Raw genomic sequence first — 25,134 nt, 5'->3', positions numbered from 1 at the left:
AGCCTGTTCTAGTCCCCAGGCCTGAAGGGAATATAGGTGTCCTTTCCTGGATTCCCAGTGTAGGAGGCCCGTGTGCTGATAAACCTGCTCTGAGGAAAGGAACAAAGAACTCTCACTGTTGCACCTGCTGGTTTCGGTGGTGTGGTCTAAACATCCGCACTGTGGCCACTGGGAAGCTCCCAGGGCTGGCATTGTTGAACCACCCGTGTGAGCCAGCGAGAGCCGGCTGCAGCTCGCCCTTCACCACACTGGGCCCACCTGCTGGCCCCCCTTACAGAGCCGGCCACATGGTTAACTGGCTTCTTCGGGGACCATGTCTGCCCAGCAGGTGGGCGGGGAGAGGGTTCGGACGTCACTGGGTGCCGTGCTTTGGCCAACTTCAAAACATACCGTATGTTGAAATCACCTGGGAGGTTTTTAAAAATCCACCTTTGCCAGCCTGATCCCCAGGGGAATGCAAATCTCTGAGGGCGGGGCCCAGACCCCGGCAGTTTCTAAAACCTCCCCATCAGAATCCCCATTTTCATATGTATCCAGGTTCCTCCACCCTGAGGTAGGGAGTCTGTGGGAAGGAGACTGGAGGAGTGGTATGGGACCAGGGACGGCAGACCCTGTATTTGAGGTGGACTTGCAACTTTCCCTTGAGGAGCCAAGGAAGGTTTTCAGGGCCAGGTTCTTGGAAAGGCAGGCAGAGGCCCAGATCTTTCCAGCTGCCAATTGGAGACCTTACTCCATTCATTGACTCTTTCCTTCCATGGGTGGTGATCGACATACTTGTTCTGCCTTGGTTACTCTTGCTGGTCTAGAACAGAGAAGGGGTCAGGATGAAGCCAGGAGCTCTGTCCTTGGAGAGACCGCTCCTTGGGTGGGTTTGATGAGCTGATCTCTGGTGTTAAAGCAGAGAGCCAGAGTCTAGAGGAGCTTCCCGGGACCACCCAAGTGAAGACAAGAGAAACTCACTGGTTAAGGGCTTTGTCGGTCTGAACTGGTTGCACACATAACTCTGATTATTTTTTCTCTATCACAATTAGCAGTAAAATTATTTTACAATGTGAGAGCTCCTTGGGAGGCAGCAAGCACATGGGAAGGGGGGAGGGTCCTTAAACGTCTGAGCCAGCCTTGTTAGCAGGTCTGACACTAGCAAGAGGGAAGCCAGGCCCCTGGGGTGTAGAATTTAAGGAGGCGTCCCTGGGGTTGTTCACCTGCAGGGTCTGCCTGCTGATCCGAGGAGGACCGAGAACCCTTTGAGAGGGCTGACTTGGGCCTCATTTCCTTAGGGTTGAGCCCATGAGCGTGGAAGAGCTCCCTGGAGACTCGAGCATGAGCCGGGGGGCCTGGGAGCACGCTTCTGGCTCACCTCATGAAGATGGGGCGGGAAGGCCAAAGAGGGAGTGGAGAAGCAGCTGGAGGAGAGAACAGGCAGGGTGTGTGTCCCTGAAGCCAGGCAGAAGGTGGGGGTGTAGAGGAAGGCGGTTGGGAGCCCAGTGCAAACAGGACAGTTGTGGGGTTGATCGAAGAAGCAACAACGGGAAGACAGGAGGCCACTGGGTTTGGCTTGTCAGAACCGTGTGAGTGTGGTAGTTGAAAGATTCTAGAAAAAATAGAGAATATGGGAAAATATTAGTGGTAAAAAGAAACGGGACTGTCATTTGATGGTGTTGAGACAGGAGGGACCTAGGGCTGGGTCAGACGGAGGGCCTGGGTTGCGGGGGCCAGCCCACAGTGGTGCAGGGCGGTGAGTGCCCCCACGCCCTGTGAGAGAAGGAGATGGATGTGGGTGGTTGTCTTCAGAAGAACAGGTTAAGAGACTTCCCCAAATGCCTTTTCAGGCTGTTGTGGCTGGTGGAACTCCTTGGTCCCTAAGACCCAGTTTAGACTCCTTCTCAAGAAATCTCTCCTGAGTCCCCGAGGTCGGGAGCTGACCCGCAGCTTCTTGCATGTCCGCTGTCTTGCTAGGCTGGGTGCTGCTGGGCACCGGTCACATTTCACTGATGGCTGCATCCTCAGTGCCAGACAGCACGTCCCATGGATGAGGAGATTGACAGGTGGAGACAGGGGCTGACCCAGGTGATCACTTTGGGTGGTGACTTACCGTATAACCATTCGGAGGCAGCATTAATAGTCTCTTCTTAGACGTCTTAGCAGTTCCAAATGCACAATATGTGACAGAAGTAATTTCTGCCTTTTAAGAATTCTGGCCTGTGAATAGTAATCAGCTTACTCATAAATTCTGTCAAGTGGCACCCCGGTTGCTCTGACATTTAACGTTTCATTCAGAGAGGCTCGCCCCACCTCTGTTTACCCATTTTACGCCGCTGCCCACTTTGAAAGGATTTGAATTTTTAATAAGTTTTGGATACAAAGAAGTAAGTGGAATATCTGAAAAAATGCATGTGCGTTCAAATATTTTTTATTACCCTGAGAATCGTCGCTTTGAGAAGTCGTGTCCGATATTTGTATGTGTCCTTCGTGGGAATGGAAAATAAAAGCACTGGGTTGAAAGTTCACTGGAAATAATTATTGGAGCTGATATAATACTTATAAATACTTCATGTAAAGTGCTGGGCCCGAGGCCTAAGACCAGAGTCACTCAGTGGACGGTGGTGAGGGTGGTGGTGGTAGGTAAACCGGGTCGTCGGCTCTGGTCCGATCTCACTGTTCCTCCCCGTGGCCCCCATCCCAATTCCCCTCGCAGAAGTTGGGATATTTTTTTTCCCTTTGTGGTTTCAGAAATCAGGGTTCAAGATGTTCACAAGAGGAGAGCCCTATCCCTTGGGGTCCTGGTTTTGTGCTGGTAGGCAGCTGTTGGATATCTTACCCTTATAGTGCCAGACGAGGAAACCCAAATTTCCCATTTCGCTCACCTTTCCAGCCCTTGTCAGAGGGTGCCGACTCTGGGGGATGTCATGGGAGACGGGACACTGGCCGCACATCAAAAATGAGTTCTTTAGAGTTTACGTAGTGCACATAGTTGGCTTGTATTTTGTTAGAACCACCTGTGATTTCGGGGCTGTTCATTTGGGGAAGAGCGTGTGTTCGTCTCAGAGACAGATGCTAGAACCTTCTCTGCTCTGTAATCCGTAATCCGGGCGGTGGCAGACGCTGGCCCAGCCAGTCCCGGGAAAGGAGGGAAATGGCCCCCAGGAATTCCTTTTCTCCAGGCGGGAGCTTCGTCGGTTCCTTCACTTGGTATTTTATTTATAAATATTTTAAGAGCTTGAGAAATTCAGTTTCAGGTAATTTGACATTTAGATGCTCAGAATCTCTCAGATTCATAGTTAGTATTTGAGGACATACACACGCACATACCCTTGAAATACTCCTACCCACCTCTTCACATAGGGATTTTTCTGTGGTTTCACCCATTTTTTGGGCTTTTCCTCTGTGTCAGGCACTGTGCCGGAGTCTTCTGTAAATGGCTCTTTCTTTTCAATCAATCCATGATGAAACAGTCCGATTTGCACAACCGAAAGTCGTATGTGCTTGAAGGAGAATCCTTATTAAGAATTAAGTGGCTAGGGGCACCTGGGTGGCTCAGTGGGTGAAGCATCTGCCTTCGGCTTGGGTCATGATTTCGGGGTCCTGGGATCGAGCCCCAAGTTGCGTTGGGCTCCGCTCAGCAGGGAGTCAGCTTCTCCCTGCCTCTCTGCCTACTTGTGCTCTCTCTCTCAATCCCACACACCGGTCTGTGTTCGAATCTTGGGTTTCTGTATACTTCCGGTTTTGACATTGGACAACTTTTTGGACTCCTTCAAGACCTGGTTTTCTCATCTGTAACATGGTGGCGATAGTACTTACTTCTGGGGCCTGGGAGATGTCAACGTGGAGATGTGGATTTTGCTGCATCATCCCCCTGTGTTGAGCCTTGGGCCCCGTACCAATCCTGGGGAGTTTTTTGTGAGTCCTGTGTGCACGGCGGATTTTTTCTTAAAAATTGAGTAAATAGAGATTTTTTTTGGTGATGTTTCACCATCTGCATTAAACAGGAGTGCAGGGCTTTGATATTTTTAGGTGTTCAGTCTGACCTTTGAAATGTGTGCGGGCGCAGACTAGTTGCATGATGTATTGGTAAATGTCTCAATAAGGATTAGCTCCCCCAATCCTTGCCCCATTCCTCAGATTTCTGGGAGCTGGAGGAAATGCAAGGGATAGAGTCAACAGGTTGTGCCCCAGGCTCACACGTCGGATCGAGTGTGTGGGGACCAACAGCCAATCGGTCGAGGCCACTGAGCCTGGGTCTTCCAAGGCCTGACTGTGAGCAGAGGATGAGAAGTGTGTTGGGATCAATACAAGTACTTTCTAGATAAACGAATTGTTTAGGGGATATTTTCTTGTGATTTTTCCTTCTTTTTTCTTAAAAAAAAAAAAAGGAAAGGAAAACCTTTCCACTTGAGTTTTTTCTAATTACCCAAGTAATTATATGTTCATCTTGGAGATATTAGAAAATGCAAAAGGAGAAAAAAGTTAACATCGCTGGAACTTTGCCACCCACGAGAACCAGTCTGGTCTGAACTGGGTGTTTTTCTCTGACTTTCCAGTGTTGTCACATGTAAGTCTAGAAACTTCCAAACAAAGCAGGATCATAAGAGTGGGGACTTGTTCTGTGCATAGCAATTCTTTTTATACGGATCTTCCGAATGAATGCTACGCTTTTTAAAAACTGCTTTTTATCTGGGCACCTGGATGGCTCAGTCGTTAAGCATCTGCCTTCGGCTCAGGTTGTGATCCCAGGGTCCTGGGATTGAGCCCCGCATCGGGCTCCCTGCTCGGCGGGAAGCCTGCTTCTCCCTCTCCCACTCCCCCTGCTTGTGTTCCTGCTCTGGCTGTCTCTCTCTCTGTCAAATAAATAAATAAAAATCTTAAAAAAAAAAAAACAAAACTGCTTTTTATCTAAAATTGTTGTTGACATATTTTCACATCAATAAACACAGATTCAGATCCTCAGATGGTACCGGGATGCACCCTACTTAAAAATCCTTATTCATAGACAGTTTCCAGTCACTTTGAAATTATAAAGAGCTCTGCAGTGAATATCTTGATGCATACATCTTTCAATACATGGAAGTTTTTCCTTCGAATGAATTTTTTTTTTTTGCCACTATTGTGCTTAAAATCTACAAAGAACTTCTAATTATATTAATAGTTGGATGAATGTGTAATCGCTACTTAGAAAAGCATCTCCAAAGGCAGTGACCTTGGGAAGAGTTTCTAGGACTATTGTATACAACTGGGTGAACTTTAAGACCAGGCTTGGGGCGCCTGGGTGGCTCAGTCGTTAGGCGTCTGCCTTCAGCTCAGGTCATGATCCTGGGGTCCTGGGATCAGCCCCGCATCGGGCTCCCTGCTCCGCGGAAGCCTGCTTCTCCCTCTCCCACTCCCCCTTCTTCTCCCTCTCCCACTCCCCCTGCTTGTGTTCCCTCTCTCGCTATGTCTCTCTCTGTCAGGTAAATAAATAAAATCTTTAAAAAAAAAAAAAAGACCAGGCTTAGAAATTCCTGTACCACATTTGTGGGGATTCTTTCCTGACTGTCCAACTGCTCACGCTCTGCACTGTGAGCTTTTGGGGTGGGGTTGGGAAAGCACAGCTCAATTTTAGGATGTACAGTTACACCCAGTGTCTTTTCTTTTTTTAAAGATTTCATTTATTTGACCGAGAGAGGGAGGGAGGGAGGGAGGGAGAAATAGCACAAGCAGGAGGAGTGGCAGAGGGGAAGGAGAAGCAGGCTCCCTCCCCGCTGAGCAGGGAGCCTGACACGGGGCTCCATCCCAGGACCCTGAGATCAGGGGCTCCATCCCAGGACCCTGAGATCATGACCTGAGCCGAAGGCAGATGCTCAACCGACTGAGCCACCCAGGCACCCTACTTACATACCAGTTTTTTGTTTTTTGTTTTTTAAAGATTTTATTTATTTATTTTGACAGAGAGAGAGACAGCGAGAGAGGGAACACAAACAGGGGGGAATGGAAGAGGGTGAAGCAGGCTTCCCGCCGAGCAGAGAGCCCGATGCAGGGCTCGATCCCAGGACCCCGGGACCATGACCTGGGCCGAAGGCAGACGCTTAACGACTGAGCCACCCAGGCGCCCCTTACACACCAGTTTCAGAAACATCAACATATGGGGAAGGTGTGTGTCTGAGAACACAGGAGGTGTTTCTGTCCGGAGGTCCTCAGGGCCCCCTCCCTCCCAGAGGTGAATGGCTGATGATTTCCCTGCGGTCAGCTGCATGAACGGTCACTGTGCGCCGCCGGGGTCACGTCCTTTTGGGTGTCAGGAGTGCTGTGTGAGGCGGCGTCTTGGATCCGCTCCGGCGAGGTGGACTGCAGTTGGATCTGGTGCAGGGCCTCACCCCAGACTTGGTTTACAACTTCCAGGTTCATTAAGAGGAGAAAGTGCTTAATCCCTTCCCCGGACAGGGAGGCCATCCTTTTGATTTCTAACTGCGGTCTGGTGTCACAGGACTTCTTCATTCTGGCAAGAGAGGAAAACTAAATTATGGGTTGAATATATTTTGGCCCGCCTCCTGAGCGTGGCTTTGCAGAGGGGCCTGGCTGCCGCCTCTGGTCTTGGCACCACTGTGTCCATGAGTCACTGCTCACCTATTTTGACATGAGGCAGCACTTTGGGGGCTGCTGGGAAGGCCGGAGGACTGCTCATTCACACTGGTGGTTGGTTTCGGGGGGCGGAGAGCCCCTAGATTGGGTCTGAGAGCTGAGCCTTTTGTAACTGTCTGGGACGCTGTCCCTGGCCCTCTTCCTCTCCTGATGAGCTGTGGGACTCACAAGCCTTCATTCCCTCACTCGCACTGAGCCCGCTGTGTTCCAGGCGGGTGATGGAGTAACCACTGGGGAAGGTCTCTGCCGGGCAAGTGGCCACCAGTACCCAGGAGGAGAGGTCAGGGTTCACGGGGTGTACTGGGGGGTCAGGACACGCTTCGTGCAAGAGCCCCACTAAGTGAGAGGTGAAAGAATTGGGCAGGCACCTGCAGGGGTTTTGGGGGGGCCCTGGGTGGTTGAGTCAGTGCCAGGAACCAAACCAGGTGACAGCTTTCTGGAAGCACCTGTCAGGGGATGCGAGGGGCAAGTGGCTGGAGGGAACAGCCCTTCTGGGCTTCATTCAGCTTTGAACTTTCAGGCACTGGAAAAACTTCATTAAACGTGTAGTCATGACTTGAAAGGGACCTGGGAGGTGCCCTGACACCCCGCCCCTCATCCTGGACACCTCCTCACACCCTTCATCTCCCCTACCCCTGCCCCCCTGGGGGGCTCCCGTGACCCCACCCTGTGACCCACACGGCTGCCTCTCCCTCCCGACTTACTCGGAGAGTCTCATAAGATCATCTGATTGAATGACCCCTCTGCACAGTGCTGAGGGTTACCTTTGTTAGCAAAATGACACTGGAAACTAAGCCAGCCGTCAGATGATTAAGAGAGCCGCATTTTTATATTCCAGAAAGGAAAAGGTATTGAGAAAGAAGGGGAGGTTTTCCAGTGAAAGCAGCATGGGAGGGGCCCCGAGAGATAGATCGGAGCACCTCTCCGGGGTCGGCTGTTTCGAATTGTGCCCCTGGCCCATGGCCCTCAGAGTGGCACACAGGATGATCCCCGGCCTTCCTTGTCAGGTTCTGAAACCCACCAGGCTGGGCCGTCCTTCCCCTCCTGACAGCCTCCTTCTCGGGCCGCAGGAGCCTGAGCTGCTGGGAGGTGGCGGCTTTGCTGGCCATCCAGCGGATTTCTGTGTTTAACCCACATTGACCCGGCTAATCCTGGTTCTACTTGGGGAGGACCTTCCGTGCCGCCTTCTGCCCCGGGAGGACAACCAACTGTTCTCAACGTGCTCGGAGTAAAACCATGCCTTTTTCAAGGTTAAAAGAACTTATCTAAGAGCTGGAACATGATGTCATAAACACCGCTTTTTTGTCATTAGTGGAATTGTCGAGAAATTGGCTGCTTGCTAAATTGGGAGCCTGATGATTTTTCTGGGAAGAAGCCGGGTTATTTCAATGAGCAGGAGCCTGGAGAAAATGGCAGGGATCCCCGAGGGGAGTGTGGTGTTGGAGGCCGCGAGTAACAGGTGAACAAGGCGTGCACGACAAAATGCCCATTTATGGCTTTGAGGAGGACTGTAAATTAGGCACTACGGGGAAAACTTGAGCGAGTGTGACTTTGAATATGTCAGGTTGTTTGTGGTTGTCCTCTGCCTTCAGATTTTACTGCCGGGAATTACAAATAGGCAGCTCCGTGAAGCCCGCAGACAGGCCTGGAAGGGAGTGCACAGAAATCATGGTTGTTTGAATATGAAAATCGGCGGGCGGGGATTGGGGTGGTCACCACCTGTCTGCCCCCAGCCCCCTCCATTGTCTTCAATGAAACAAAGTCATGTTTACATTTAAAATATTTGGGGAGAGACGAGGAGACCCGGAAGCGGTAGCTAATACTGTCTGCACCGGGGCCTCTCGCCCAGTGGACCCTTGTGGAAACCCAGGGGGTAAGTGGCATCGTTCCCTTCTTACCCATGATGACACCGAAGCCAAGAGGCTCATGAATGTGTCCACGGACCCAGCGAGTATACGCAGTACAAGGGAGTAAAGACTATTATGCGGCGCTGATGCCTGGGTGTTAACTGACAGGGGAGGGATGTTTACCCAAACACTTGACCGTGAACCCGGGGCTTGCGCGTGCAGCAGTGGGCCATGGATACGTAGACCGTCGGCGCGGAAGGACAGAGATCACCGCGAATGACTCCACCCCAGACGTGTCGCCGAAGGGCATTTGCTCGCAAGCACTGCAGCGGGGTTGACTCAGTTTGACGAGCGCCTCATTTCCCATCTCGCTTCCCAGGTTGCGGGGCTTCTGCGTCCTTGACCCCCGTGTCTGGCTTTGAACTGTAAGGATCCTCAGAAACTTCAGAAATAAAGTCGTTTTCGTAGACGGCAAATTAATGCGAACGTCGCCTGTCTGGCAGAGAAAGTATAAACAGCCTCTTTAATTAAGTGAACATTATACTTGATAATAGAAGTATTAAAAAACTATGGAATGCCACTTTGCTAACAAATCGTGTTTCTGTAGTTCCTCTCTTCTTTGGATTTTTCCTGGGCGTCTTGCATAACGCAGATATGTGATGCTTATAATAGTAGTAATAGCTAATAGTGGTAGTTAAGACGTCACTGACATTTTGCTGTGTGCCATCCCATGGCTTTGTCCTTACAACCGGTGGGTGTGGGGAGGGACTCTTGCCATCCTTGTGGAACAGGGGAAAACTAAGGCACCAGGAGGGTAGGAGACTTGTCTGAGCTGTGTGTGCAGAAGCCAGATTTGAGTCCAGGCTATCAACCACCAACTGCTCTGCCCCACACTGGGCGTCCGGTCTCCCCCAGGGCAGAGAAACCCCGGGATGAACAAGCTGCTAACCAGAACCCGACCCGGGAGCAGTGTGGGGGGCAGTGGTGTGAGCAGGCAGGCAAGGTGAGGTCTCAGCTGAGATGAGAAAGGGCAGGTGATGGCCACATGGGTGGTCTGGATGATTCCAGTCCACCAGCAGGAGCCAAGGCTTGAGGGATTGCGGGGTGGGGGTGGAGGAGACCCTAATGCCGGGAGGGTGGGGAGCTGGGCAGGAAAGAGTGTCCGTTCTCTCTCCCCACTGTGCCCTCACACTTGGCAAGCACACGTGAGCCTTCCCGCGTGACGTGGGGCTGTGTGACCACGTCCCCCTTGTTTCCATCCAAGCTGTCATCTGTCAAGATGCACACCGCATCAGGCACCGCACGGCGCTCTTGTTTGAGATCATCTGGAATCACGGATCCTCACGACCCTGAGTGGTAGATGCTCAGAGATAAGTCTTTATACCTAACAAGTTTGCTCTCAGATACCTCCCATTTTGTGGTGCCTTTCTGAGTAGCCACTATATACTGAACTAAGAATTAGTACAGGATGAGAAGCCCCACTGGGCCTTCCCTCCCTCAGGCCCAGGGCCACCTGGTCCTTCATAACCGGGCCACGGCTGATGGAATGAATGGCAGGCTGTAGTTGCCCAGAAGGTCTGGAACCCAGATTAGCTTTGTGGTAAAGGTGATGACTGATGGAAGGCTCCAGAATGTTTGAACCCAGAGGGTATAAACGGAAGGGGCAGCACCAGTAGAACCCCGGTGGGGATGCATGGTTACAGTTGTGTTTCCATGGTGGGGCCCCCCGGAAATCGTCATGTGATGACTGCCTGGAGCCAGCAGGACCCTGAGCTTGCTCTTTCTGAGGAGTCCTCGGCTCCTATTCTAATATCCTCCTTAACCGGGAGTTATTTGTTCAAGTATTTCATGTTTTTCCCTCTTTCTTCCCCCTTATTTTCTGGTTAACTTCTGGTATGGCTGCACTGGGGCTCCCTAAAGGCTTCAAGACTGCTTCCAGTGTTTTCGGGTATTCCTTGGATACTCGCACGGCAATCGCATTTTCTCCAGGATAGGAAGTTTGATGTAGGTCGATTAAATTCAGCTCATCGGTGATGTTGTGTTTTGTGGTGGGTGCCATATGTTCTGTCTGGGGGACTATCGGATTTCGGGAGCTGGGCTCACGTTCCCTCACGTGACCGCGGGGAACGTCCTTCTCTCCGGATTACCGCTAACCGTGTCTTCAGCATGATAATCAGATCTTTTTGTCACTTTACGGTTTTGTCAGCGTAAAAATGCTCTCTAGCGTGTGTTCGACATTTCCAGTCCCGTTTTCTGATACTCCGCTGTCCCCCTTTGTGGGTCGTCTTGCTTTAGCTGGATTTCATGCCATGTGTAAGCGATTCTTTTCACTGGCTGAAAGCCCCCTTTCTGGACTGTTTTTCTTCGGTATAATGATGCTCCAATCGCTTTTGTTGCCACCTGATCTGAAGACTTTGCTTCTCGGCCCTCTTGGTGAGCTCCTTCTCCTTGGTTTGGGGTTAGAACGGAGAGCATGCCCCCTGGAGTCACCAGAGTGTCAAGAGTGTGTGCGGGGTTGGTTCTCAGGGACTCTGTTCCCTGGGCCACGTGAGACTCTTGGCCAGGCTCCCGTCCTCCATCCGTCCTCTTCCCACGGCCCAGTTTTCACGGAGAAGTTTGACGTGTGTGTGTTTGCGTCTGTCGTTACCCAGTTTTTGTTGTGTGGGGATATCTAATTAGGTGGGTTTTGCGGTCTTGTGTGCATATGGTTTTTTTTTTTTTTAAAGATTTTATTTATTTATTTGAGAGAGAGAAATGAGAGAGAACACATGAGAGGGGATAGGGTCAGAGGACGAAGCAGACTCCCTGCCGAGCAGGGAGCCCGATGCGGGACTCGATCCCAGGACCATGGGATCATGACCTGAGCCGAAGGCAGTCGCTTAACCAACTGAGCCACCCAGGCGCCCATTGTGTGCATATGGTTTTGATGGTGTATGTTTAATGCTTTCATCTGGGGATGACTGTGGGCTATGGTGAGGGTCTGGGTCCCAGCCCCCACCCCAGTGCTCAAAGCACCCCCTTCTCTGTATTGGGGATGCTGTGTGCTACGTATACTCCTGGGTTTCTGTGGGACTCTGCAGTCCCGTCCCGTCCCGCGTGTGCTGACGTCAGCTGTGAGCGGAGTGGCTCTGCGACCCCGCCCCCCCTTGTTCCTGCCGCCCATTCATTGACTGAGTCCTTCACGCACACCAGCAGCTTCAGCGTGCTGGACACGGTTCACCCGTGGCCTTTGCTCTTTCCCAGGTACTGAAAGCACGGTGTGGCCTGCAGACTTCTGAGGCCTTCCTGGCTTTGTAGAGTAAGCCTAAACTTTTCGGCGTGACATGCCTACAGGGACGGGCAGGCTGGCCTTTGAGCACTTTTATCTCCAGCGTGCTCTTCCCTGCATCCTCCAGGCCGTCCCTAAGATTCCACCGTGGTTCTGGAAGTGATGCGTGTTTGTACCGCTGGTCCTTGTTTTTGCTGCCTCCTGCCCGGTGGGACTCTCCTCCCAAGGCCTTAAGGCTAAATATCCCCCCTTCCCTGTGGCATCTGTCCGTCTGTCTCTCTCTCTCTCTCTCTCACACACACACACACACACACAGTGAGCCTCGGCGTCCTGATGTCTCAGTTCTGGCTGCTCTGGGCAGAACTCCACAGTCCTCCCGCCCCGTTCTGTCTGTCTGTCTGTCTGTCTCTCTCTCACACACACACACATACACACACACAGTGAGCCTCGGCGTCCTGGTATCTCAGTTCCGGCTGCTCTGGGCAGAACCCTGTAGTCTCCAGCATCAGTACTGAGACGGGGCACAGGCAGCATCCTTACTTTTCTTGTGACCATAGGGGAGGTCTTGGTGAATCTCTAAACCTCAGCGGGTTTAGAATATCACCTGTGAAGGTTAAAACTATCGCACAGGTCCCTCCCCTAGAGAGTCAGTTGGCCTGGGGCTGGGGCCTCTGCATCTCTAAATTTAAGAGCATCTTAAGGTGACTCTGCCCAGCCAAGACAGAAAATCACCAGGTTAGAGTGACCACCCGCCCACCCCATTGGAATACGCATCTCGGGTATCATTCCCAAGATGATGTTTTTCTAAGCTTTTGGTGTACCTAAATCCGTTTTATAAGAATAACAAGTGCTTTTGTAGCAATTCCAAGTATTACAGACAATAGAGGGTGAAAAGTGAGTCTCTCTTCTCCCCCCGAGCAGGCTGTCTCCCAGGGTCTAGACCACTTTCCTTGGTTAAGTGACCTTGACTGACCTTGGCTGATTCCTTCCGTCCGCGGTGGATTCTGCTGACCTGTACTGCTCAGGTTTCTGTGTTTGTGTGTTCCCAGGTGGCGTGCAGGTAGACTTGTCTTTTTTGTTTATTAGCTTTGGGGGAGCAGGGTCACTTTTTGCCACATCAAACAACTGGGAGTGGAGGGTTTTTTTTTTTTAACTGCTTCAGACCTGTCTTGTGGGTACCAGGCCCGAACTGAAAAGAGTGTGTGTGTTTAGCTGCAGGGCGCTGCCAGATACACATTTGTTCATAAGCAACCTGAGCAAACGAAGTAGGCTACGGTATATATGACCTCCCTCTCTCTCTCTCTCTTTTTTTAATATTTTATTTATTTGAGAGCGAGCACAAGATGGGGGAGGGGCAGAGGGAGAAGGACAAGCAGACCTCCCCGCTGAGCTTAGAGCCCCACCTGGGGTTCGATGCCAGGACCCCGAGATCATGACCTGAGCCGAAGGCAGATGCTTCACTGAGCCACCCGGGTGCCCCTATGACCTCCCTCTCTTTTTAAAAATCTTACTGACTTATTTTTAATTGTAAACAACCACATAATATGAAATTTGCCATCTTGATGGTTTTTAAGTGCACAGTTCCGTAGTGTAAAGACATCTACATCCCCCAACTTTCTTCGTCTTGCAAAACTGAAACTTACCCATCAAACCACATCTCCCCATTCCTCCCTCTCCCCAGCCGCTGGTAACCACCTTTCTGCTTTCTGGCTCTATTATAAACGTGACTTTTAAATCCCTCCTCTGGGTGGAATCGTGCAGTATTTGTCCTCTTGTGACTGCCTTCTTTCACTCAGCATAATGTCCTCAAGGTGCGCCCGTGGCAGAGTGGGTGACAGGACCTCCTTCTTTTCAAGACAGGATAATATTCCATTGTGAGGATAGACCCCATGTTCTTTATGCGTTCATCTACACACAGACATTTGGGTTGCACTTCTTGGCTCTTGTGAATAACGCTGCTATGCACGGGAGTGTGCAAATATCTTTTGAGACCCTGCTTTCAATGCTTTTGGATGTATATACCGAGAGGTAGGATCGCTGGGTCATATTGGTGCTTCTGTTGTTAATTTTTCGAGGCACTGCCATGCTGTTTGCACAACGGTTGCACCTTTTTACATTCCCAGCTACAGGGCACGAGGGTCCCAGCTCCGCAGGGTCCCCAGCATCTGCTGTGTTCTGTCGGTTTGATGGTAGCCACCCTAATGCGGGTGAGGTGGTACCTCCTTGTGGTTTTGATTTGCATTCAGGGATTATTGACGGTGAGTGTCTTTTCATGCTTGTGGGCAAGTCTGCTCCTTCTCAATGGCACTTGGTTACTTAGATTTTCCATAAATTGTTTTCGACAAGCCTTTTTCTTTACTATATAGGTACAAACAGGGCTTGGGGTAAAAATGAAGACTCTAGTGAATTGTTCGAGATGTCCGGGGTTTTCTCCTATCACACAGTTGCTGGGGGAGCTTATTTCTGGAATAGAGCGTTTAGAAGGAGACGTTTCTTCATGAAAAGAGGGAATAAGCCCTCTCCTGGCATTACTCTCAGAAAGCCACCTCCCCCCTTGCAGATTGTTTCAAGAACCCATATAATGGAAGTCCAGTGTGAGGAATAACATCTAAAACACCCACATCGCCCTGGGGACCTGGAACCTGAGGCTCGAGGCTGCCCAGGGCCCATGAAGGCTGGCCGTTCATTGTCCGGTCTGTTTGTGTGTGAGCGATCCGTGCTTCTCGTAGACTCAGAAAATGCAGCCTGTAGAAGAAATTAAAAGTCCCCTGACTGCCTATAGCTCCATCGCTGTGAGATAAATATCACTTGGACATTATTTCAGAAATGGGGTCACTCGCGCTCAGTCCTGCAGACCTGCTTTTTCGCTCAGCAGTGGTGGGAAAGCGCTGGCTGGCCCCCCTGGCGTCCCCTGCACGTGTTCGGCGACATCGCCATCCCAGCGTGAGGTGGAACGCTGTCTTCCCGGGGCCGTTGTTGGCGGTAGCTCTTCACGCGCTGCATGGTGACCAAAAGCAGGAGCGCACCCTCTCCTGCGCACCCGGGCCAGCCTTGCTTGCGATTTCGGCAGGCGTCCCCAGCTCGATAGACACCCTCGCTGGGCAGAAGCCGTGCAGTGCGCCCTCTGTTCTGAAAGCAAGCCAGCGAGGCATTGTCAACCACCCTTCATGGGGCAGGCACCAGCCTAGCAGCCACTCCAGCTTTGGGGGAAGAACTACATGCTTCGGGCCCTCTGGAGCAGACAGTGAATGCTTTCTCTCACTTCCCTCCGCCCTGCTCCCCTTTCTGAAGCCTGGCTTTGGGGGGGCCTCCAGGTAGCACCGCCCACATGGAATGTGAGCCCCTTTCGAAGGGCTTTTCTGGGTCTAGCTTGACAGGTGTGGTTGGGAAACTTCTCCTGAACCCCCGAGAAGGAATGTTTTCCTTTATTGTGGGCCAGCTCCTCACCAGCCATGGGAAAACGCGTTCAGAGATCCGTGAACTTGACCCCACGTGCTCCCGGTAGGAGACTGCGCTGGGCGGAGGGGGTAGTGTGGCTCTAGGAGGACACAGGGCTCTAGGCTAACAGCGATCCTGAGGCACGACTTTGAGGCAGGAGCTCCTGGAAGCTTCAGCCTGACCAGCCCTGAGGCTTCTGCCTTAGGGATGGGCTTTGCCCTCTCGGTGCTCAGGGAGACCGGGGGCTCCTGCCCTTGCTGGCATGGACGAGCTTTCCTAGCTCAGAAATAAACAAGGGAGTCATTGCTGGGCACAGCTTCTCCGGCTTCTTGCTACTTCCTCCCTCCCCATGGCGCCCCGTGTGTTGACTGGGTGGTGTTGGGGTGCTTTTTGGCCAATGAGTGGGAGGAGGGAGGGAATTAGGTGGATCCGAGCCAGTTGGTTGCGCCCACACTGGAGGGGGATACAGTTCATCTCGAACCACAGCAGGCCTGCCCGGCTGGGACACGTGGCAATTTGTAATGGGGATAATCGTAAAACTTACCCTGATTACAGGCGCGTGTGACATGCGTCTGGCACACATCTTGGTCTTGCCCCTGGGAGCAGGCCGAGCGTGGCCCAGCCAGTAGCTGCCTGGTGCCTTGCAGAGTTCGGGGCCTGGACAGGTGAAGCCTGGGGTGCGAGGCAGGAATTGAACTATCACAGCCACGAGGAGCCTCAGGAGACCGCCTAAATGTCACGTGGTGTCCTGGATGGGACCGAAGAAGGATAGCCGGCAGGGGGGGGGGGGGGGGGCGGCAGGGAAATCTGGTTAAAGAATGGACTTTAGTTTATTATAATGTGTCTGCATCTGTTCATCCTCTGGACAAATGTGTCATCCTAATGTGAGAGGTTAGTGATAGGGAAACTGGGTGTCGGGAGGTATATGGCAACTCCCTGCATTATCTTCACATCTTTTCTGTAAATCTGCACTATTCTAAAAGAAAGCTTATCTTTAAGAATAGACAAAAGAGTGTTAGGGAAGGCAGTGGGCAGTGGGGGCCCCTGGCGTGGCTCTCGGCTGGGCTGGCCCTCTGCAGGCATGTCTGCGTTACGAGGCCCCACCCCTACTGATGTTGGGGTGCGGGTAGCCTGCTAATGCCGGCCAGTGGTACCAGGCGCCCCCTGCCAGGGGGAGCCCAGGGCCCCCACGCCCTGGCCAGAAACAGCCCTTCTCTACAAAGCCAAGTGCAGTAGTGGGCCCGGTCCACTCCGGCTCGGGCCGTGGCCTGACTCTTTCCGTCAGCACGTTCTTTGTTCTCCCCTGGACCAGACATTTAGAGGTGAGCCGCTCTCCTGGCCAATGAGCGAGCTGGCTTCCAAACACAAACACAGATCATCTTTTTGCCAGGTGAACTTGAGAAAGGGAGCAGAGCAGCAGGGACAATGGGCCCATTTATAAGCTGCTCTGACTTTCAGAGTCCAGAACGTCGGGCTTCAGAGTGGGGCTGCAGGTGCTGGGGTGGCGTCCCAGGACCCCACTAATCCTTTTAGCAACTCGAGATTGATGTATGGACAACAGGATGAGATTGTCTCCTCTGAAGATGGCCGATTAACGTATGTACAGAATACACACGGCTGCTTTGAGGCCTCTGTCCTTTAGGTGTTTTCGGTTTATGCAGTGAGTCGGGGCACAGGGATCGAGCACTGTTACATGCCCAGCACCGGGAAAGCCTCCAGGGGCACGCATGCACGCACTCACAGACACGGGGTTCGGAATCTCAGGCAAGAAGTCTTTTTTACAGGACCTGACGTGAGGAGAGCGTGTGGACAAACGCTGGTCTCCGGCTGCACCTGCCGTCTTCCAGCGCAGCGCTTCTCAGATCTCTGTGCTCAGAGATCACCCGGGGGATCTTGTTAAAATGCAGATTCTGGCACAGGAGGTCTCGGGGAGGTGCTTTTCTGACCTGAGACTGCACTTCGAGTGGCAGGGCCTCCGCGGTCGGCAGAGTTTCCGTCTGGGCTGGCAGTGGTGGTGCCCTCTGGGAGGAGAGGGCTCATGCTTCACAACTTGTCAGAAATTTTGTCAGAAGGATGAACTGAGAGATAAGCCTGCGCCTGAGTAAAGGGAGATTGCAGAGACGAGGAGGTGGCAGGTGGGAGGAGCGGGAGAGCCGGGAACGTCCGAGGTGGCTTGTGTGTGTGTGTGCGCACGTGGGGTTCTGTCCTGTGAGCACGGACGTGGCTCTGACCGTGGACGTGGCACTGTTCCAACACTCCACACCTATGATTCACTCCCCACAACAGCCCCACAAGGTGGACACCGTTTTTGCCCCTTTTCAGAGAGGAAGGTGGTTCGCCTGCCTGCTCAAGGCCCTGCAGTTAGGCGAGGGTGGGAACCGGGTCCTGAACCCTGGGCAGTCCCAAGTCTGCACATCAGCGCTCAGGTGGGACAGGTGGCGTTTCCCGGGGGATGTGTTTGCACTCATGTGCATCGAACCAGAGTTTACAGGCCCTGCACTGGATGAGCACCAGCCACTGTGAGCCTCTGGGGTCCACCCTTCTCAGAGACGAGCCCCGGGGCCCCGAGGGCTCACGTGAGGTGACCCAGAGCTAGGATGGCCCCTTTTTTTAGGGTCCTGACTGCACCGGGGACCCCCTTCATGGCTGGCGAGGCTCTCCAGCAGGTCCTCCCCCGGCCTCCCTTTGCTTCTCAAACCCGGGTGTCTGTCTCTCCATCCCCAACCGAGACTCACGACACATTTCAGTTAAAAACCACAACATTCCCCATAGGGTCATGGAGGAAACTCGTCCAGATTCCTCACGTGCTTAAGGTACCTTAGAGAAAACACAGTTTCTGGTCCCTTCTCTAGTAAGAACAGGCTGTGCGGTTTGTGGAGGATTTTCCCAGGGAAGGCCTGGGTTTTAGGGGGCTGGACTTGGAGAGTTCTTTATTCCTTTGTGTTCCTTCCTCCCTTTCAACGTGTTGCCTGGCCGTGGGACAGGAGTCAGGAGAGCGGGTGGCTCCCGCTGCCTCGCAGGGTGTGGGTGGGTGGGGGGTCTCTGCCGCCAGTGGTTTGGTCCCCCTCCAATGATCCATTCATAGTGTGCATTTCCTCATGTCATCTGGAGAGGTGCTTCGTTCATTCATTCACTCAACAACTATTTGGGATCCTGCTACAACCAGGGTGTGCAGGGCCGGGCAAAATGCAAGGTCCCAGGCACTGTCCTCCCTCTCAGCCCGTGGGCTCAGGGACCAGATGCTCTGTCCCTGCTCCCCCTCCCCCCCACCGAAACCTTGGAGGCCTCGCTGGCCTGCCCTCGGGCTGTTTGTGCCCACTGACCAGTGCAGGAACTCTGGCTGGGCTGGTTCCCTGCCGCTGACGTCACGTCTCTCTTCTGTAAGTCTGCGTAGAAAGTTCTTTTGTTCGGCAATATTGGCATGATTGAATCAATGCTGTAGCCAAACAGGATGTGGTCTGGGTGACTCCCAGCTTGCAGCCATGGATGGTTCTTGTTTTTAGTTGTCTCAAGAGGTAACACCCACCACCACCACCACCACCGTGGGCGCAGGGCACTTTGGGGCCCTGGAGGGGAGCCCCTGGCCTGATGAGGGGGGGTGAACTCTGCAGGGCCTCTGACCCCACCTTTAACTGCAGGGAAGGGAGTCAGGGAAGAGGTGGGGCGGATTCTGAGTCATAATCCAGCCCTGGAGGAGAAGGCTTCCAGGTAAAGCTTGGAGGCCTTTGAACTTGGTTTGCTGGGAGGAGAGAGAAGGATTTCCAGGTGGGCCCTGCTTCTGGGTGGAGGCTGGTCTGTTTTGTTTGCGGGGCAGGGTGCGTGGGGGGCTGCGGCAGTGTGCAAGGCGCCCGTCCTCGCTCTTCCACGAGGTGCCAGAAGGCCAGCCCTGGGGTCCCTAAATGTTGAGTAGATACAAAGAACACTTTGGGGGGTGAACAGAAAAATGAGGAATACAATGAATGCCTGTAGAGACTTATGTAGCCATTACCCGGGCCGAGAAGTAGAACTTCACCTTTGAATTCCTGCCCCCTCCATGCCCATGTCCTCTCACTCCGTCCCCAGTGTGTTTTACCCAGTCTAGCGTAAGCTTTTAAGTAGCCCCTAACTTGAACTTGGTGGTTTTCCCCTGCTACTTATAGTTTTTCCACATGGCCAATAAACATTGGGTCCTTAAGCATTGTCCATTGTTTTTCGTGTTTGCAACGTACATGTACGTGGAAGCATGCACTTTCTGTTTGTGACTGGCCAACCCTGATGTGGTCCCCAGGGGTCCCCACCTGCTATTCACACCCTTGAGTAATCCCTCCCCTGCTGTGGCTAGCCTGGCATCCCACTTCTGATAGGGTTCGTCCAGTGATGGACATCCCTTCATGGTTAGGTTACATAGGATTATAACTTCCTTCTTGAAGACAGACTCTGTCTCTTGCTTGCTTTGATCACGCACGATGCCATAGAGAGTCCCACTTGGCAAGGACCTGAGGCCTGTGGTCCGATAGCCGGCAAGGGACTGAAAGCTGCCAGTAAGTACGCAAACCTTCAGATGAGGCCCAGGCCTGGCTCAGGTCTTGACTGTAGCCTGAAGTAGAGGACCCAGCCAAGCCTCATCTGGATCCCCGACCTACAGAAACCGTGAAGTAGGTGTGTTGTGTGTGGTCATTTGTTACGCAGCGCGGGGTACCCGATGCGTAATCTTCTGAGAGTTCCTTTTTGGCTGCCCATCATGTTCCTGAGGTTCACCTGTGGGGATGGGGTCTAGCTGTAGTTTATTGACTCTTACTACAGTTTTCCACTGTACGCGCATACCTCCGTTTACTTACTCCCTTTGCCCTCAGGGGCCAGAGCTTGTTCATAGCTCTTGCTGTTACCACCTGCACGCAGATGCCTCTCTCGGGGGGTCCCGCCGTGGGGAGCCCCACAAACAACGTTCGGGTCATTCAGGTTGCTCTGCATCCCCACCACCGCTCCCTGTGGTTGGACTTGTCATTTTGGGAGGAGGTCTGATGGAAGGGAGAGGGTATCCGATTTGTTTTAATTTATGCTTCCTTCTGGACAAATCACCGTAACCTTGTTTATCAGCTTTCCTGGTGTTTCCAAGGTGAAGGTCCTTTTCATGGTTTTTAACTCCTTTTCCTTACTGAATGGCAGGATTTCTTTGAATTTTCTGGAAAAAGAGCCTTTCTTGGCTTGGAGTGGTGCAAGCTTCCCCGTTTGTCATTTGGCCTCGCAGACTTTCACAGTCCCAATAAGTCAAAAGCCGAATCCTGTCGCAGGGGGCTCATTTACAGAATTACTTTCGAGGGTGCCGGTTCTGGCCCATCGAGGTCCAGTCTTTGGGCCGCCTTGGCTGTCCCTGTGAAATTAGGCTCCTGCTTACTGTAATTATTTGACTCTGCATCCCTGTGGCGAGTCTGCCCGCTGGGTCTCCAGTGGGCCACCCCCCTGGCCTGGGAGTACTTTTTGCTCAAGGAGCTGGTGTCAGCCTCCGTCATTTTGGAGAAATCCGTGAGTCAGCACTGGGCCTGGGGCTCGGGGTGCGCCCTGCCCGCCAGCCACTCTCAGTCTGCATTTTGCTCTGCACTCTGGAGGTGATCCCTCCACTGATGGAATGTGGGTCCGGGGAGACTGTGCCCTGCATGTTTAGAACAAGTACGTTCCTAGAGAAAGTTAAAATTAGAAAAAGCGGTTCCATTTCCTGCCATTCAGTGGCAGTTGGCTTCTGTTTGTTTGCACAGGGATTTTTCTGGTAACAGTCTGTAGTCGGTTTCTGGTGGAATGTGAGGTGAAGTCATGGTTTTCGGGATGGAGGTGATCTGTTTCCATGGCGATCTTTGTTGTTGGAAAGTGGCTGCTTTGTTTGTGAGTTCTTGCAGATGATGCGGGAATGGAAAAATATTACTGAAACAACCTTTTTCTCCAGCCAGCAAGAATTGTTTTATTTATTTATTTTAAAGTTCTTTAGTGGGAAGTTACTATCTTTGTTAGTGAAGTCCGGAAGGAGTGGACCACAGCGGGCTTGGCGGCTGATCGCCCCTCCTCCTTCCTGGGAGGCCACCCCCCACCCCTCCCCGGAGGTGAGGCACAGCCTGGGGTGCCCACCCTTGTACACCCCCCACCCCCGTAGGAGTGTAGGTTTAGCAAATAAAAATGCACGACATCCAGGTGTATTTGACTATCTGGGACATATTTACACTAATACAGTTATTTGTTCTGCGTTTGAAATTCAAATTTAACTGGGTGTCCTGTATTTTCTCTGGAGAGCCAATGCCCCCCTCAGCCCCGGCTGTTCTTTGCCGTCCTCGTTCTGGGTCTCACGTGGTGCCTGGGCCTCTCTCAGGTGCGGAGGGGCATCACCTGCTCTGGGCTGGCTTGCTTGCGCCACTCGGGGACACACCTGTGGCTTCCCCAGTTTTGTTCCGTGCGGAGCGTGGACGCCTCCTGGTGCTGGCACGGGGCTGGCATCTGGCAGAGCGCTGCAGGGCCCACAGCCTGTCCTGCGGCATGTAGCTCATAAATGCAGAGTGGGGGCTTGACCTGCTGGTCTGCCTGATGGAAGGTCCGGGAGCAGGAGGGCACTGGAGAAATGTAGCGTCATCCTCTGGAGAGCACGAGTGCTCATCAGAGACTCACCCCCAGGCAACTGGAAGGAGCTCACCTGGGCTGGCTGGCCTGGAAGTGCCAGCCTCGAAGTGGGGGCGGGGCGTGCTGCCGAGAGTGAAGTCACAGGCTTTGGGGGAGAGGTGGGAAGGAGCTGGACCTTGGGTCATTTTTGCATGGGCAGGGAGGGGACTGAGGAGGCATTCCCTACAGGAGAAGGTGGGATGTGTGTGCAGGGGTTTTGGGGTTGGGCGGCTGACCTGGTCATGAAGGGAATTGGCCGTGGGTACTAAGGAGGCTGGAGATGGAATAGGGCCAAACGGAGGAGAGCCTTGAAATGGCTCGGGGAAGCCAGGCCCCAGGTGGGCAGGTGGCAGGGGAAGCAGGTGAGCGGGGAAAGCAGGTGAGGCAGCAGGAGGGTAGGTTTGGCGGAAGAACAGGGCAGCTGGGACCCCCTGGGTGTGGATGAGTTGCTCCAAAATCAAACTGCAGGCGGTAGGTATGAACGTTCAGGGAACAGGTACTAGTAATGGAGCATCTGACTATGTGCTAGGTGCGGGCTTGGGGCTGGGGACACAGCAGTGACTGAGACGGGTGGGTTCCTGCCCCCACGGATGGAGCAGGTTAGCTTGTTCCAGACATGGATGTGACTCCTCTGGGGGCTTCTGTAGTTCGACTGAGTGAGCACCTGCTGTGCTCCAGGGGGTTCCAGCTGAACAGGACGATGTCCCTGCCTTCATGGAGCATTTTCTTTAGTAGAAGAGAAAGGAAATAAAACGATCAACAGAGAATGTCAGGAGTGATAAGTCACCTGAGGGATTGGGAGGGGGGTGGAAGTGTGCTGGTTTGGATGGGATATGGGATGGCTGAATTTTACACCCCCCCCAGAGATATTCCCATCTTAATCCTAGAACCTGTGAATGTTACTTTATACGGAAAAAGGACTTTGCAGATATGATTCATTTAAGGAGAGATTACCCTGGATTATCCTAAATATAATGTAATGGCCAGTGTCATTTTAAGAGAGGGAGGCAAAGGGGATCTGACCCCAGGGAAGGCCTTGTGATGAAGGAGACAGGGATCAGGGTGGTGGGCTTTGAGGATGGAGGAGGGGCCACAAGCCAGGAACACAGGTGGCCACTCGAAGCCAAAAAAGGCTGGGAAGCGGATTCTCTCCTTAGAGCCTCCAGAAGGAACCAGACCTGCCAGTACCTTGACTTTAAGACTGGTTTCAGATTTCTCACCTCCAGACTGAAAGAGAATGAGTTGGCATTTCAGGCCACCAAGTTCCTGCGAGGGATTGAGGAAGTGACATTTGGGCAGAGCCCTGAACGCAGGGGACTGAAGGTCATAGCTCCTGGCGCCTTCAGAAGGCTGCGATGGGCTTCCCTGCTGACATGTGGCCTGGGACTGCGGGGCCTGAACAGGGTCCAGGCCCAACCTAAGGTCAGGAACTCCGTGGGAGTTGTGAGCTCTGATGGCCTTGGCCTTCAGCCTGGACTCAAGCCAGGGCAAATGTATTTATTTTTAATGTAAAATGTCCGTTGGAGCGTGAATACCCTTTGCTTTTCTCCAGTTTAGCAGAGTGTAAATGTATCTTATTATTATTTATTTTTTTTTTTAGAGAGAGAGCACACGTGAGTGACGAGGGGTCTAGAGAGGGAGAGAGAGAATCTCAAGCAGGCTCCAGGCTCGGCACAGAGCCCAACACGGGGCTCGATCCCACAACCCTGGGATCATGACCTGAGCTGAAATCAAGAGTCAGACACCACCCAGGCGCCCAATGTATCTAATTAATGGAACAAAATATTTCCTTGGCTTTCTAAACTGGGAATTTCTGACGCTATAGAATAGCCCACTGGCTTGGACCAGAGCTGCCTGAACGTGCTCATTCGTATCACCCAGCTGTGTCTGTGCCTTGGCCAGAAGGCCCAGTGGTCAGCTGCCAGGTTCACATTTGTGAATCCATCTGTTTTGATTTGACCTCTGAATGCAGAGCCTGACGTAAGGAGTTGGGGACTCCCACCTGCAGAGGGACTTCCGCCCCGTGCACCTGGCGTCCTCCCTGGGCACCTGCTGGCCGGCACCTTCCCCGTCTAGAGCCCCCACACCCGGTTCTGTGCTCGGGTGAGCATTTTGTCCCTCGGTGTCTTCCGTTTCCAGGCTTGAATTTCTGTGCCTGCTTGCTCTTCCTTCCAGTTCCAGAATGCAGGACCCGAGTTTCTTCCTTCCCTTGCTGTCCCTCGGTGCTTTACGAGGAGCAGAGGCCCATGGGGATTTGTGAGATGACACAGAGTGGCCCGTTGATACTCTAACCTCCTGCTGTCTCCTGAACCAAAGGGGCACCAGCCACAGAAGCTCGAGCTGCGTTTATAGTCGTGTTCACCTCTCATGCTTAGTTTTCGGTTGCTTATGATGAAGGCAAGCCTAAGTAAATACCCGGAGCCGGCATTCAGAGAGACGGGTCATGCAGGGGCAGATGGCTTTGTCGGGAAGAGAGATGGCAGACAGAACCACCTTTCAGGCCCCATGATAACCACCTGGCCTGCTGTGTTCTCTCCAGGACCCCATTCCATGAGTTCACGCTGTAGCAGGAAGCTGGGGGGACCCAGAGGGAGGTGACTTTCCACGCAGCCTTGCTGGTGGCCAGGGGGATGGTAGTCCCCCAGCCCAGTGCCATCAGTGGAAACGTTTCCCGAGGCACACACCACTCCAGTGGCTTTTTCGAGTTTGCAGGGTTTTCGTAACTTTTTTTTTTTTTTGAAGATTGCATTTTTTAAAACGTCTTGGTTAAAAAGTAGGATATTCCCTGAGGTTGGGGACTGCTTTGCATTTCTGGATAACATTGTGCTTATCTCAACAAAGAGATTTAGAAACTGCAGATTCATTTTGGATAAATATTTAAAAATACAGAATGGTCCCCTTATTACTTTATTCAGGTCTCGGGCTTCAGAAAGTGTGTGTCCCAGCGCTTCTGTTTCTGACCCAGTTTCTAGATATGCTTTGCGGGTATGGTTTGTTCTCAGAGGCAGGGGGAGGGGAGTGGTCTGTGATACGTAGTTGGATTAATGAATGATGGATCATTTCATGCTCTTAGAGAGTAAGTATTCTGCCCTTTGCTCCACCACTTTGGCTGGGTTTTCTAAACCACAGTCCCATGGGGAGGCCGGTGCCTCTCCCCCTCAACAGCCCTTTTACAAAGCTGAATAGGGAGGGGAGGCTTCCCAGGGTCTTAGTTTGGGATGAGTCAGGCGTGGAGCTGCGTGTCTCCCTCTCTTGCCTCTTAAACTGTTGCCCAGGTGACAGGTTGCCAGGGTGACGATTTGACCCCAGGAAGGAGCATCCGAGAGGTCACCAGGCTGGTGGCCCTGGCCG

At 52.6% G+C, this 25,134-nt stretch overlaps 1 protein-coding gene across 2 annotated transcripts in view; it reads left to right on the top strand.

Annotated features, from left to right (window-relative positions):
• The window catches only part of SH3BP4 (SH3 domain binding protein 4), an 85,280-nt gene that overhangs the window by 4,460 nt on the left and 55,686 nt on the right, over positions 1-25,134 (top strand). Inside the window, exon 2 of one of the 2 annotated variants that reach the window (XM_035006810.1) lies at positions 23,756-23,886. The exons of the other annotated variant lie outside the window; for it this stretch is intronic. The gene's annotated coding sequence lies outside the window, so the exon portion shown is untranslated. The remainder of the gene's footprint in view (positions 1-23,755; positions 23,887-25,134) is intronic. 2 annotated transcript variants of the gene reach the window in all.

The sequence above is a fragment of the Mirounga leonina genome, unplaced genomic scaffold, assembly GCF_011800145.1.
Source record: "Mirounga leonina isolate KUSES-001 unplaced genomic scaffold, KU_Mleo_1.0 Mir_151, whole genome shotgun sequence".
NCBI lineage: Eukaryota > Metazoa > Chordata > Mammalia > Carnivora > Phocidae > Mirounga > Mirounga leonina.
Note: the sequence above shows the minus strand (reverse complement) of the source record. Positions and strands in the feature narration are given on the sequence as shown.